This window comes from Mesoplodon bidens (assembly GCF_964165515.1).
Source record: "Mesoplodon bidens genome assembly, chromosome: X".
Taxonomy (NCBI): domain Eukaryota; kingdom Metazoa; phylum Chordata; class Mammalia; order Artiodactyla; family Ziphiidae; genus Mesoplodon; species Mesoplodon bidens.
This window is the reverse complement of record NC_138163.1, coordinates 135,142,766-135,156,630: the sequence shown is the minus strand read 5'-3', so window position 1 is coordinate 135,156,630 and position 13,865 is coordinate 135,142,766.

Sequence of the window (13,865 nt, the reverse complement as noted above, 5' to 3'; positions counted from 1 at the left end):
GAGCCTTAAGTTCTTCTGAGGACTTTTTGTTGTTGTTGTTGCTGCTTTCTACTGTTTGGAGTTGGAATTCTTAATAAAGAGTTATTAATCCAAGTCTGTCATATCCTTGTTTTGTCAAAGGCTCGTACCCTGTTGTCTGTGGGAAAGACCAGCCTTTCTTTAGCTCTGTAGGTTCAGGTGATAGTACAGAAGGCTCAGCCCCTCCGCAACAGCATGGAATTTGCCTCACATCCAAGCTTATGAGAAAAGATTAAATCCACCTCTTCTGGTAAATCATTCGTTTGCTATTTTTCCTTTGTCCTCTCTGTTTAAAAAGAAATAGAGGGGGAGTTGAGGAAGATGGCAGAAGAGTAAGACGCGGAGATCACCTTTCTCCCCACAGATATGTCAGAAATACATATACACGTGGAACAACTCCTACTGAACACCTACTGAATGCTGGCAGAAGGCCTCAGACCTCTCAAAAGGCAAGAAACTCTGCATGTACCTGGGTAGAGCAAAAGAAAAAAGAAAAAGGACAAAAGAGTAGGGATGGGACCTGCACCTATGGGAGGGAGCTGTGAAGGAGGGAAGGCTTTCACACACAAGGAGCCCCTTCGTGTGCAGAGACTACTGGTGGCAGAGGGAGGAAGCTTCGCAACCACAGAGCAGAGCAGAGCAGCAGGGGTGCAGAGGGCAAAGTGGAGAGATTCCTGCACAGGATTGGTGCCAACTGGCACTCACCAGCCTGATAGGCTGGTCTGCTCAGCTGCCAGGGCAGGCGGGGGCAGGGGGCTGAGGCTCGGGATTTGGTCGGAGCGCAGGTAGAGGACTGGGGTTGGCAGCGTGAACACAACCTGAAGGGGTTAGTGCACCATGGCTGGCTGGGAGGGAGTCCAGGGAAAAGTCTGGAGCTTCCCGAAACACAAGAGACATTTTCTTCCCTCCTTGTTTCCTGGTGCGTGAGGAGAGGGGATTAAGAGTGCTGCTTAAAGGAGCTCCAGAGAATGGCATGAGCCGTGGCTATCAGCACGACCCCAGAGACGGGCGTGAGACAATAAGGCTGCTCCTTCCACCACCTAGAATCCTGTGTGCAAGCACAGGTCACTCCCCACACCTCCCCTCCCGGGAGGCTGTGCTGCCCGCCACTGCCAGGGTCCCGTGATCCAGGGACAACTTCCCCAGGAGAACTCATTGCGCGCCTCAGGCTGCTGCAACGTCACACCGGCCTCTGCCACCGCAGGCTCGGCCCGCACTCCGTACCCCTCCCTCTCCCCGGCCTGAGTGAGGCAGAGCCCCCGAGGCAGCGGCTCCTTTAACCCCATCCTGTCTGAGCGAAGAAGAGACACCTTCAGGCGACCTACAAGCAGAGGCAGGGCCAAATCCAAAGCTGAAACACAGGAGCTATGCGAACAAAGAAGAGAAAGGGGGGCTTCCCTGGTGGTGCAGTGGTTGAGAATTGGCCTGCTAACGCAGGGGACACGGGTTCGAGCCCTGCTCTGGGAAGATACCACATGCCACGTGGAGCAACTAGGCCCGTGAGCCACAACTACTGAGCCTGCACGTCTGGAGCCTGTGCTCCACAACAAGAGAGGCCGCGATAGTGAGAGGACTGTGCACCACAATGAAGAGTGGCCCCTGCTTGCCACAACTAGATAAAGCCCTCACACAGAAATAAAAACCCAACACAGCCAAAAATAAATAAATAAATAAATAAATAAAGTACCCTTAATTAAAAAAAAGAAAAAAATGTATTTCACACCAGGGTCAAAAATAAAAACAAAAATTTAAAAAAATAATAAAAATAAAGAGAAAGGGAAATCTCTCCCAGCAGCCTCAGGAGCAGTGAACTTAATCTCCACAATCAACTTGATGTACCCTGCATCGTTGGAATACCTGAATAGACAATGAGTCATCCAAAATTGAGGAGGTGGACTTTGAGAGCATGATATATTATTTTTTCCCCTTTTCCTCTTTTTGTGAGTGTGTATGTGTATGCTTCTGTGTGTGATTTTGTCTGTATAGTGTTGCTTTCACCATTTGTCCTATTGTTATGTTCATACATTTTTTTTACTTAAAATTTTTTTCCCTTATTTTATTTTATTTTATCTTCTTTCTTTCTTTCTTTCTTTCTTCCTTCCTTCCTTCCTTCCATCCTTCCTTCCTTCCTTCTTTTTCTCTTTTTTATTCTGAGCCATGAGGATGAAACACTCTTGGTGCTCCAGCCAGGAGTCGGTGCTGTGCCTCTGAGGTGGGGGAGCCAACTTCAGGACACTGGACCACAAGAGACCTCCCAGCTCCATGTAATATAAAATGGTGAAAATCTCCCAGAGGTCTCCATCTCAATGCCAAGACCCATCTTCACTCAACAACAAGCAAGCTACACTGCTGGACACTCTGTGCCAAACAACTAGCAAGACAGGAGCAGAACAACACCCATTAGCAGAGAGGCTACCTAAAATCATAATAAGGCCACAGACACCCTAAAACACACCATAAGACGTGGACCTGTGCACTAGAAAGACAACATCTAACCGCATCCACCAGAACACAGGCACTACTCCCCTCTACCAGGAAGCCTACAAAACCCACTGAACGAACTTTAGCCACTGGGGACAGACACCAAAACAACACGAACTACGGACTTGCAGCCTGCAAAAAGGAGACCCCAAACACAGTAAGATAAACAAAAGGAGAAGACAGAAAAACACACAGAAGATGAAGGAGCAAGGTTAAAAACCCACCAGATCTAACAAATGAAGAGGAAATAGGCAGTCTACCTGAAAAAAAGAATTCAGAATAATGATAGTAAAGATGATCCAAAATATGTGAAATATAATAGAGAAAATGCAAGAAACATTTAACAAGGACCTAGAACAACTAAAGAAGAAAGAAGCAATTATGAACAACAAAATAAATAAAATTAAAAATAATCTAGAAGGGATCACTAGCAGAATAACTGAGGCAGAAAAATGGATAAGTGACCTGGAAATTAAATAGTGGAAATAACTACTGCAGAGGAGAATAAAGAGAAAAGAATAAGAAGAACTGCAGACAGTCTCAGAGACCTCTTGGACAACATTAAATGGACCAACATTCGAATTATAGGGGTCCCAGAAGAAGAAGCGAAAGAGAAAGGGATTGAGCAAATATTTGAAGAAATTATAGCTCAAAATTTCTGTAATATTGGAAAGGAAAAAGTGAATCAAATCCAGGAAGCACAGAGAGTTCCATGCAGGTTATATCCAAGGAGAAACACGCCAAGACACATATTAATAAAACTATCAAAAATTAAATACAAAGAAAACATAGTAAAAGCAGCAAGGGATAAAACACACACACACACACACACACACACACAGGAATCTGCATAAGGTTAACAGTGGATTTTCAGCAGAAATTCTGCAAGCCAGAAGGGAGTGGCATGACATTTTTTAAGTGATGAAGGAGAAAAATATACAACCCAGATTACTCTAACCAGCAAAGATCTCATTCAGATTTGATGGAGAAGTTAAAAATTTTACAGACAAGCAAAAGCTGAGAGAGTTCAGCACCACCAAACCAGCTTTACAACAAATGCTAAAGGAACTTCTCTAGGTAAGAAACACAACAGAAGGAAAAGATCTACAATAAGAAACCGAAAAACAATTAAGAAATGGGAAGGGGAACATACATATTGATAATTACCTTAAATGTAAATGGATTAAAAGCTCCCACCAAAAGACACTGCCTAGCTGAATGGACACAAAATCAAAACCAATATATATGCTGTCTAAAAGAGACCAATTTCAGACCTAGGGACACATACAGACTGAAAGTGAGGGGATGGAAATATATATTGCATGAAAATGGAAACCAAAAGAAAGCTGGAGTAACAATTCTCGTATCAGAAAAAATAGACTTTAAAATAAAGTCTATTACAAGAGACAAAGAAGGACACTACATAATGATCAAGGGATCAATCCAAGAAGAAGATATGACAATTGTAAATATTTATGCACCCAACATGGGAGCACCTCAATACATAAGGCAAATGCTAACAGCCATAAAAGGGGAAATCTACAATAACACATTCATATTAGGGGACTTTTACACCCCACTTTCACAAATGGACAGATCATCCAAAATTTAAATAAATAAGGGAACACAAGCTTTAAATGATACATTAAAACAGATGGACATAATTGATATTTATAGGACATTCCATCCAAAAACAACAAAATACATATTTTTCTCAAATGCACATGGACTGATCTCCAGGATAGATCATATCTTGGGTCACAAATCAAGCCTTCGTAAATTTAAGAATACTGAAACTGTTTCAAGTATCTTTTCCGACCACAACACTATGAGACTAGATATCAATTACAGGAAAAGATCTATAAAAAATACAAACACATGGAGGCTAAACAATACACTACTTAATAACGAAGTTGTCACTGAAGAAATAAAAGAGAAAATCAAAAAATACCTAGCAACAAATGACAGTGGAGACACGATGACCCAAAACCGATGGGATACAGCAAAAGGAATTCTAAGAGGGAAGTTTACAGCAATATAATCCTACCTTAGGAAACAGGAAACATATCAAATAAACAACCTAACCTTGCACCTAAAACAATAAGATAATGAAGAACAAAAACCCCCCAAAGTTTGCAGAATGAAAGAAATCAAAATGATCAGATGAGTAATAAATGATAAAGATATGAAGGAAACAACAGCAAAGATAAATAAAACTAAAAGCTGATTCTTTGAGAAGATAAACAAAATTGATAAACCATTAGCCAGATTCATCAAGAAAAAAAGGGAGAAGACTCAAATCAATAGTATTAGAAATGAAAAAGGAGAAGTAACAACTGACTGACACTGCAGAATTACAAAAGATCATGAGAGATTACTACAAGCAACTCTATGCAAATAAAATGGACAACCTGGAAGAAATGGACAAATTCTTAGAAATGCACAACCTGCCAAGACTGAATAAGGAAGAAATAGAAAATATGAACAGACCAATCAGAAGCCCTGGAATCGAAACTGTGATTAAAAATCTTCCAACAAATAAAAGCCCAGGACCAGATGGCTTCACAGGCGAACTCTGTCAAACATTTAGAGAAGACTTAACACCTACTCTTCTCAATGTCTTCCAAAATATAACAGAGGGAGGAACACACCCAAACTCATTCTACGAGACCATCATCATCCTGATAATAAAACCAGACAAGGATGTCACAAAGAAAGAAAACAACAGGCCAATATCACTGATGAATATAGATGCAGAACTCCTCAACAAAATACTAGCAAACAGAATCGAAGAGCACATTAAAAGGATCATACACAATGATCAAGTGGGGTTTATTCCAGGAACTCAAGGATTCTTCAGTATACACAAATCAATCAACGTGATACACCATATTAAAAAATTGAAGGAGAAAACCCATATGATCATCTCAATAGATGCAGAGAAAGCTTTTGACAAATTTCAGCACCCACTTTTGATAAAAACCCTGCAGAAAGTAGGCATAGAGGGAACTTTCCTCAACACAATAAAGGCCATATATTACAAACCCACAGCCAACATCGTCCTCAATGGAGAAAATTTGAAACCATTTCCACTAAGATCAGGAACAAGACAAGGTTGCCACTCTCACCACTCTTATTCAACATAGTTTTGGAAATTTTAGCCACAGGAATGAGTGAAGAAAAGGTAATGAAAGGAATCTAAATCAGAAAAGAAGTAAAGCTGTCACATTTTGCAGATGACATGATACTCTACATATAGAATCCTAAAGATGCTACCAGAAAACTACTAGAGTTAATCAGTGAGTTTGGTAAAGTAGCAAGATACAAAATTAATGCACAGAAATCTCTGGCATAACTATAAACTAATGATTAAAAATAAGAAAGTGAAATCAAGAAAACACTCCCATTTACAATTGTAACAAAAAGAATAAAATACCTAGGAATAAACCTACCTAAGGAAAAAAAAGTCCTCTGTGCAGAAAATTATAAGACACTGATGAAGGAAATTAAAGATGATACAAATAGATGGAGAGATATACCATGTTCTTGGATTGGAAGAATCAACATGGTGAAAATGACTCTATTACCCAAAGCAATCTGCAGATCCAATGCAGTCCCTATGAAAATATCACTGACATTTTTCACAGAAATAGAACAAAAACTTTCACAATTTGTATGGAAACACAAAAGACCCCGAAAAGCCAAAGCAACCTTGAGAACGAAAAATGGAGCTGGAGGAATCAGGCTCCCTGACTTCAGACTATACTACAAAGCAAGTGTCATCAAGACAGTATGGTACTGGCACAAAAACAGAAAGATCAATGGAACAGGATAGAAAGCCCAGAGATAAACCCACGCACATATGGTCACCTTATCTTTGATAAAGGAGACAGGAATGTACAATGGAGAAAGGTCAGCCTCTTCGATAAGTGGTGCTGGGAAAACTGGACAGATATATGTAAAACTATGAGATTAGAACACTTGCTAAAAGCATACACAAAAATAAACTCAAAATGCATTAAAGACCTAGATGTAAGGCTAGAAACTATCAACCTCTTAGAGGAAAACATAGGTAGAACACTCTATGACATAAGTCACAGCAAGATCCTTTTTACCCTCCTTGTAGAGAAATGGAAATAAAAACGAAAATCAGCAAATGGGACCAAATGAAACTATGAAACTTTTGCATAGCAAAGGAAACCATAATGAAGACCAAAAGACAACCCTTAGAATGGGAGAAAATAATTGCAAATGAAACAAGTGACAAAGGATTAATCTTCAAAATTTATAAGCAGCTCATGCAGGTCAATAACATAAAAGCAAACAGCCCAATAGAAAAAGTGGTCAGATGGCCTAAATAGACATTTCTCCAAAGAAGATATACTGATTGCCAACAAACACATGAAAAAATACTCAACATCATTAATCATTAGATAAATGCAAGTCAAAACTACCATGAGATATCATGTCACACAGGTCAGAATGAACATCATCAAAAATTCTAGAAACAATAAATGCTAGAGAGGGTGTGGAGAAAAGGGAACACTCCTGCACTGCTGGTGGGAATATGAATTGGTACAGCCACTATGGAGAACTGTATGGAGGTTCCTTAAAAATCTAAAAATAGAACTACCATATGACCCAGCAATACCACTACTGGTCATATACCCCGAGAAACAATAATTCAAAAAGGGTCTTGCACCAAAATATTCATTGCAGCTCTATTTACAATATCCAGGAGATGGAAACAACCTAAGTGTCCATCATCGGATGAATGGATAAAGAAGATGTGGCACATATATACAATGGAATATTACTCAGCCATAAGAAAAAAACCTAAATTGATTTATTTGTAGTGAGGTGGATTGACCCAGAGTGTGTCATACACAGTGAAGTAAGTCATAAAGAGAATGACAAATACTATATGGAAACACATATATATATGGAATCTAAGAAAAAAATGGCATTAAACACCTATTGGTGAAAAGGGAATAAAGACACAGACTTAGTAGAGAATGGACTTGAGGATATGGTGGGGGGAGTGTAAGCTGTGACAAAGTGAGAGAGTGGCATGGACTTATATACACTACCAAACGTAAAATAGATAGCTATTGGGAAGCAACTGCATAGCAGAGGGAGATCAGCTCAGTGCTTTGTGACCACCTGGATGGGTGGCATAGGGAGGGTGGGAAGGAGGTAGACACAAGAGGGAAGAGATGTGGGAACATATGTATAACTGATTCACTTTGTTATAAAACAGAAACTAACACACCATTGTAAAGCAATTATACTACAATAAAGATGTAAAAAAAAGATATAAATGAAAAAGAAATGAAGGAAATAATAGATAAGAAAAATAAAACTAAAAGCTGGTTCTTTGAGAAGATGAAAAAAACTGATAAATAAGTGGCCAGACTGATCAAGTAAAAACAGGACATGATTCAATTCAACAGAATTAGAAATGAAAAGGAGAAGTAATGACTGACTCTGCAGAAATACAAAGTATCATGAGAGATTACTACAAGCAACTATTTGCCAAGAAAATGGACAACATGCAAGAAATGGACAACTTCTTTGAAAAACATGAAATTCCTAGACTGAACAAGGAAGAAATAGAAAATATAAACAGACCACTCAGAAGCACTGAAATTGAGAGTGTGATAAAAAATATTCCAAAAAACAAAAGTCCTGGACCACATGGCTTCAAATGCCAATTCTATCAAACAATTAGAGAAGAGCTAAAACCTATCCTTATCAAACTCTTCCAAAATATAGCAGAGGGAGGAACACTCCCCAATTCATTCCACAAGGACACCATCACCCTGATACCAAAACCATACAAGGATATCACAAAAAATGAAAACTATAGGCTAATATAATTGATGATCATAGAAGCGAAAATCCTCAACAAAATACTAGCAAACAGAATTCAACAGCACATTAAAAGGATCATACACCATGATCAAGTGGGGTTTATCACAGCAATGAAAGGATTCATCAACATACGTAAATCAATCAATATGGTACACCATATTAACAAATTGAAGGATAAAAACCATATAGTAATCTCAAAAGATGCAGAAAAAACTTTTGACAACTTTCAATACCCATTTGTGATAACAACCTTCCAGAAAGTAGGCATAGAGAGAACGTACCACTACATAATAAAGTCCATATATGACTAACCCACAGCCAACATCATTCTCAATGGTGAAAATCTGAAACCATTTCCAATAAGATCAGGAACAAGACAATGTTACCCACTCTCACCATTATTATTATTATAGTTTTGGAAGTTTTAGACACTGTAGAGAAGAAAAGGAAATAAAAGGAATCCAAATTGGAAAAGAAGTAGTAAAGCTGTCACTGTTTGCAGATGACATGATACTATACATAGAGAATCCTAAAGGTGCTACCAGAAAACTACTAGAGCTAATCAATGAATCTGGTAAAGTAGCAGGATACAAAATTAATGTACAGAAATCTCTGGCATTCCTGTACACTAATGATGAAAAATCTGAAAATGAAATCAAGAAAACACTCCCAATTACCACTGCAACGTAAAGAATAAAATCTGTAGGAAAAACCTACCTAAGATGATAAAAGACCTTTATGCCAAAAAGTATAAGACACTAATAAAAGAAATCAAGGATGATACAAACAGATGGAGAGGTGTACCATTTCCTAGGATTGGAAAATCAACATTGTGAAAATAACTAAACTACCCAAAGCAACCTACCAATTCAATGCAATCCCTTTAAAACTACCAATGTAATATTTCAGGGAACTAAAACGAAATATTTCACAATTTGTATGGAAGCACAAAAGACCTCGAATAACTAAATCATACTTGAGAAAGAAAAATGGAGCTGGAGGAATCAGCCTCCCTGACTTCAGACTATACTCCAAAGCTACAGTAGTCAAGAATGTAAGGTACTGGCAGAAAAATCGAAATATAGATCAATGGAAGAGGATAGAAAGCCCAGAGATAAACCCAGGCACATAAAGTCATCTTATCTGTGATAAAGGATGCAATAATATACAAGGGAGAAAAGACTGCCTCTTCAATAAGTGGTGCTGGGAAAATTAGACAGCTACATGTAAAAGAATGAAACTAGAAAACTCCCTAACACCATACACAAAAATAAACTCAAAATGGATTAAAGACCTAAATAAAAGGCCAGACACCACTAAACTCTTAGAGAAAAACATAGGCAGAACACTCTATGGCATAAATCACAATAAAATCCTTTTTAACCCACCTCCTAGAGAAATGGAAATAAAAAGAAAAATAAAGAAATGGGACCTAATGAAACTTAAAAGATTTTGCACAGCAAAGGAAACCATAAACAAGATGCGACAACCCTCAGAATGGGAGAAAATATTTACAAATGAAGCAATTCACAAAGGATTAATCTCCAAAATATACAAGCATCTAATGCAGCTCAATACCAAAAATCAAATAACCCAATCCAAATATGAGCAGGAGACCTAAATAGACATTTCTCCAAAGAAGATATAAGGATTGCCAGCAAACACATGAAAGGATGCTCAACATTAGTCATCTTTAGGGAAATGCAAATCGAAACTACAACCTACAATGAGGAGTCACCTCACACCAGTCACAATGGCCATCATGAAAAGGGCAACCAAATATAAATGCTGTAGAGAGTGTGGAGAATAGGGAACCCTCTTGCACTGTTGGTGGGAATGTAAACAGATACAGCCACTATGGAGAGCAGTATGGAGGTTCCTTAGAAAACTAAAAATAGAACCACCATACGACCCAGCATCCCACTGCTGGGCATATACCCTGAGAATGTCATAATTCAAAAAGAGTCATGTACCACAATGTTCACTGCAGCTGTATTTACACTAGCAAAGGCATGGAAGCAATGTAAGTGTCCATTGACAGATGAATGGATAAGAAAGATGTGGCATATATATATAATGGAATATTACTCAGCCTTATAAAGGAACAAAATTGAGTTATTTATAGTGAGCTGGATGGACCTAGAGTTTGTCACACAGAGTGAAGTAAGCCAGAAAGGGAAAAACAAATACCATATGTTGATGCATATATATGGAATCTAAAAAAAAAAAGAAAAAGGTTATGATGAACATAAGAGCAGGACAAGAGTAAAGAAGCAGATGTAGAGAATGGACTTAAGGCATGGGGAGGGGGAAGTGTAAGCTGGGACGAAGCGTGAGAGTGGCATTGACATATATACACTACCAACTGTAAAATAGATAGCTAGTGGGAAGCAGCAGCATAGCACAGGTAGATCAGCTCGGTGCTTTGTTATCACCTAGATGGGTAGCATAGGGAGTGTGGGAGGGAGATGCCAGAAGGAGGGGATATGAGGATATATGTATAAGTATAGCTGATTCACTTCCTTATACAGCAGAAACTAACAGAACGTTGTAAAGAAATTATACTCTAATAAAGATGTTTTAAAAAAAGAAACATGTTAAATGAAAGATATTTATTCTAATTAATTTGGGCAGTAGTCATCAATAAATGCTAGAACTGGTGTTAAGTATTTGAGGAGTTTTAAGATGGCTACATAATCTCAAAGTATGTTTCCATAAAGCATGTATTAAGTAATGGTAATAATTATCATAATATAATATAATGTACTATATTAACAATTAATATAATAATGCCACAGTGAGATAATATCATAATGTTACAGTGGAGAAATATGACAGATATCACTTTTGCCAAATAATCAATTTTAACTTCAACAATAATGGGACAAATAAACGGCATATTCCTCCTAAAGTGGTGCACTGAGAGGAACACAGCCTCATTTCTGTGATATTCCTACCAAAGTGCAAAACTAGAACCTAATCATGAGAAAACATCTGAAAAACCCTAATGTGAAGGACACTCTACAAAATCCGTGTCCTTTACCTTTCAAAAATATCTGCTTCGTAAATACAAAGAATGTCTCAGGACTTCCATGTTGAAGGAAAGTAAAGAGATACGACATTTGAATATGATGCTTGATCTTAAATTTTTTTTGCTATAATTGACATTACTGGGCAATTAGTGAAATCTGCATAAGCGCTGTATAATAAATAATAGTGTTATATCAGTATTAATTTTGAAAATTGTACTGTGGTTATATAAGATATTCTTGGTTTTAGGAAATACACACTGAAGTACATAGCAGGAAAGAAGTATTGTATCTGAAACTTAATCTTAAAGAATTCAGAGGTCTGTGTATTGGGGATGTGGTTGGGGATGTGCAAGCGTGCTGGGATGCATGTATGTGCACACAAGAGAGAGAGAGCGAGAGAGCGAGAAGGTGAGAGAGAGAGATAGAGAGAGAGAGAGAGAATGAAGAAGATTGTGAGTACAATAAAAATGAACATTTGAGGAAAAAAAGATTATTAGTACTTATCATTATTACTGATAATGGTTTAAGTATACCATTTTGTTATTGGTTTCTGTTAGTTGCCTTTATATATTCCACTATTTCTCATTGTAGACTATCCTCGAATTATCTGAATTTTTTAACATTCCATTTTAACTTGCCTATAGTGTATTTCTCAATTAATCCTGTTTCCCTTTTCATACCCTCTCTCTTTTCATCTCTGCTCCTACCTCCAACTGCTGTCTGTTTCTGTCTTTTTCTCTCTTCTTTTCTCTCTCTGCTGGCCTGTCTCTATTTTTCTCTCCCTACCTTGTGTTGCTCTGGGGATTACAGTACACAAACTTAACCTTTCATCTGCAAGTTAGAGTTTATTTTGAACCACTACATCATAATAAAGAAAAACTTTACTCTCGTATTAATTTACTATTACTAACCTTTCTGTTGTAGCTTTCATATGCATTACATCTGCATATATTGAGAACCAGGAAGAAAATATTATAGTTCTTCTTTAAGCAGTTATTTGTATTTTAAGGGACTTAAGAGGAAAAATAAATCTTTTCTTTTACTTTTAACTATTTTCTGTTTCCTGTCCTTTGTTCCTATGGAAAGATTGTACTAATGAATTGTCTTCATTTATCTTGATCTCAGAATTATGTCTAGTATAAGAAAACTACATTTACTGCTTTCTCCCCCACACTCTAAAGAGTTATTTCACTGTCTTTTCACTGCATGGGTTTTTGATGAAAAATTTGAAGTTGTTCAAATTGGTGTTTCCCTACATCTAGTGTGTTGTTTTCCTTAACCTGGAAGGGTATATCTATGATAACTACTTTAAAGTCTCTAATTGTTCATACATCTCAATTTTGTGGTTGACAGCTATTTCATTTAGCAAGAGTCATGCCGGTTTTATTGTGGTTTAAATTGTGTGAATTATTCCTTTTATAAATTGTGGTAAAAGATAGCAAAATTTATCATTAACCATTTTTAGGTGTAAAGTTCACTGACAGTGAATATATCATACACTGTCACATTGTTGTGAAACATTCATCACTATTCACTCTGTACCCATTAAACGTTGTGAAACGTTCACCACTATCCACTCTACCCATTCACTCTGTATCCTTATTTTCACCTTGACCCAGTCCCTAAGAACCACTGTTCTGCTTTGTGTCTCTATATGTTTTTTAATGTTACACACAGTTTATAAGTGGAATTATACAATATTTGTCTTTTTGTGAATGGTTTATTTCAATTAACATGTCTTCAAAGTTCATTCATGTTGTAGCATATATCAAAATTTCATGCTTTCTTAAGGGAATAATATTCCACTTTAACTGTATATATAATATTTACTGTATATATTCACCCATGAATGGACATTAGGGTTATTTTTATCTTTTGGTTAGCAAAAATGCTGGCAGGAACATAGATATACAAATACTTTTTCAAGCCTATGAGTTCAATTGTTTGGTTATGTACCTAGAAGAGGATCATATGGTAATTCTATCTTTTATTTTTGAATGAACTTGCTCTACTCTATTCCATATGTTTGCATCATTTTACACTTCCACCAGCAATACATATGGGTTCCAACTTCTCCACATCTCACTAATACTTATTTTCTGCTTTTTATATTAACAATCCTAATGGGTGTGAAGCACTTAATATGTGTTGTGTGCATCTTTCCATCTACTTATTGGCATTTGTTTATCTTTTTGGGGGGAAAAGTGTATTCAAGTCCCGTGTTGTGTGCTTTGTTTTGTTGAGTTGTAGTTCTCTATACATTTTGAATATTAATCTCTTATCAGATATGTGATTTGAATATATTTCCTTGTATTCTTTTAATTATCCTTTTGTTCAGTTGATAGTCTTTTTTGAAATACAAAAGTTTAAAATTTTGATCTAATCCAGTCTGTGAATTTTTTCTTTTTACCTGTGCCTTTTATGTCATATCCAAGAAATCATTGCCAAATCTAGTGTCAT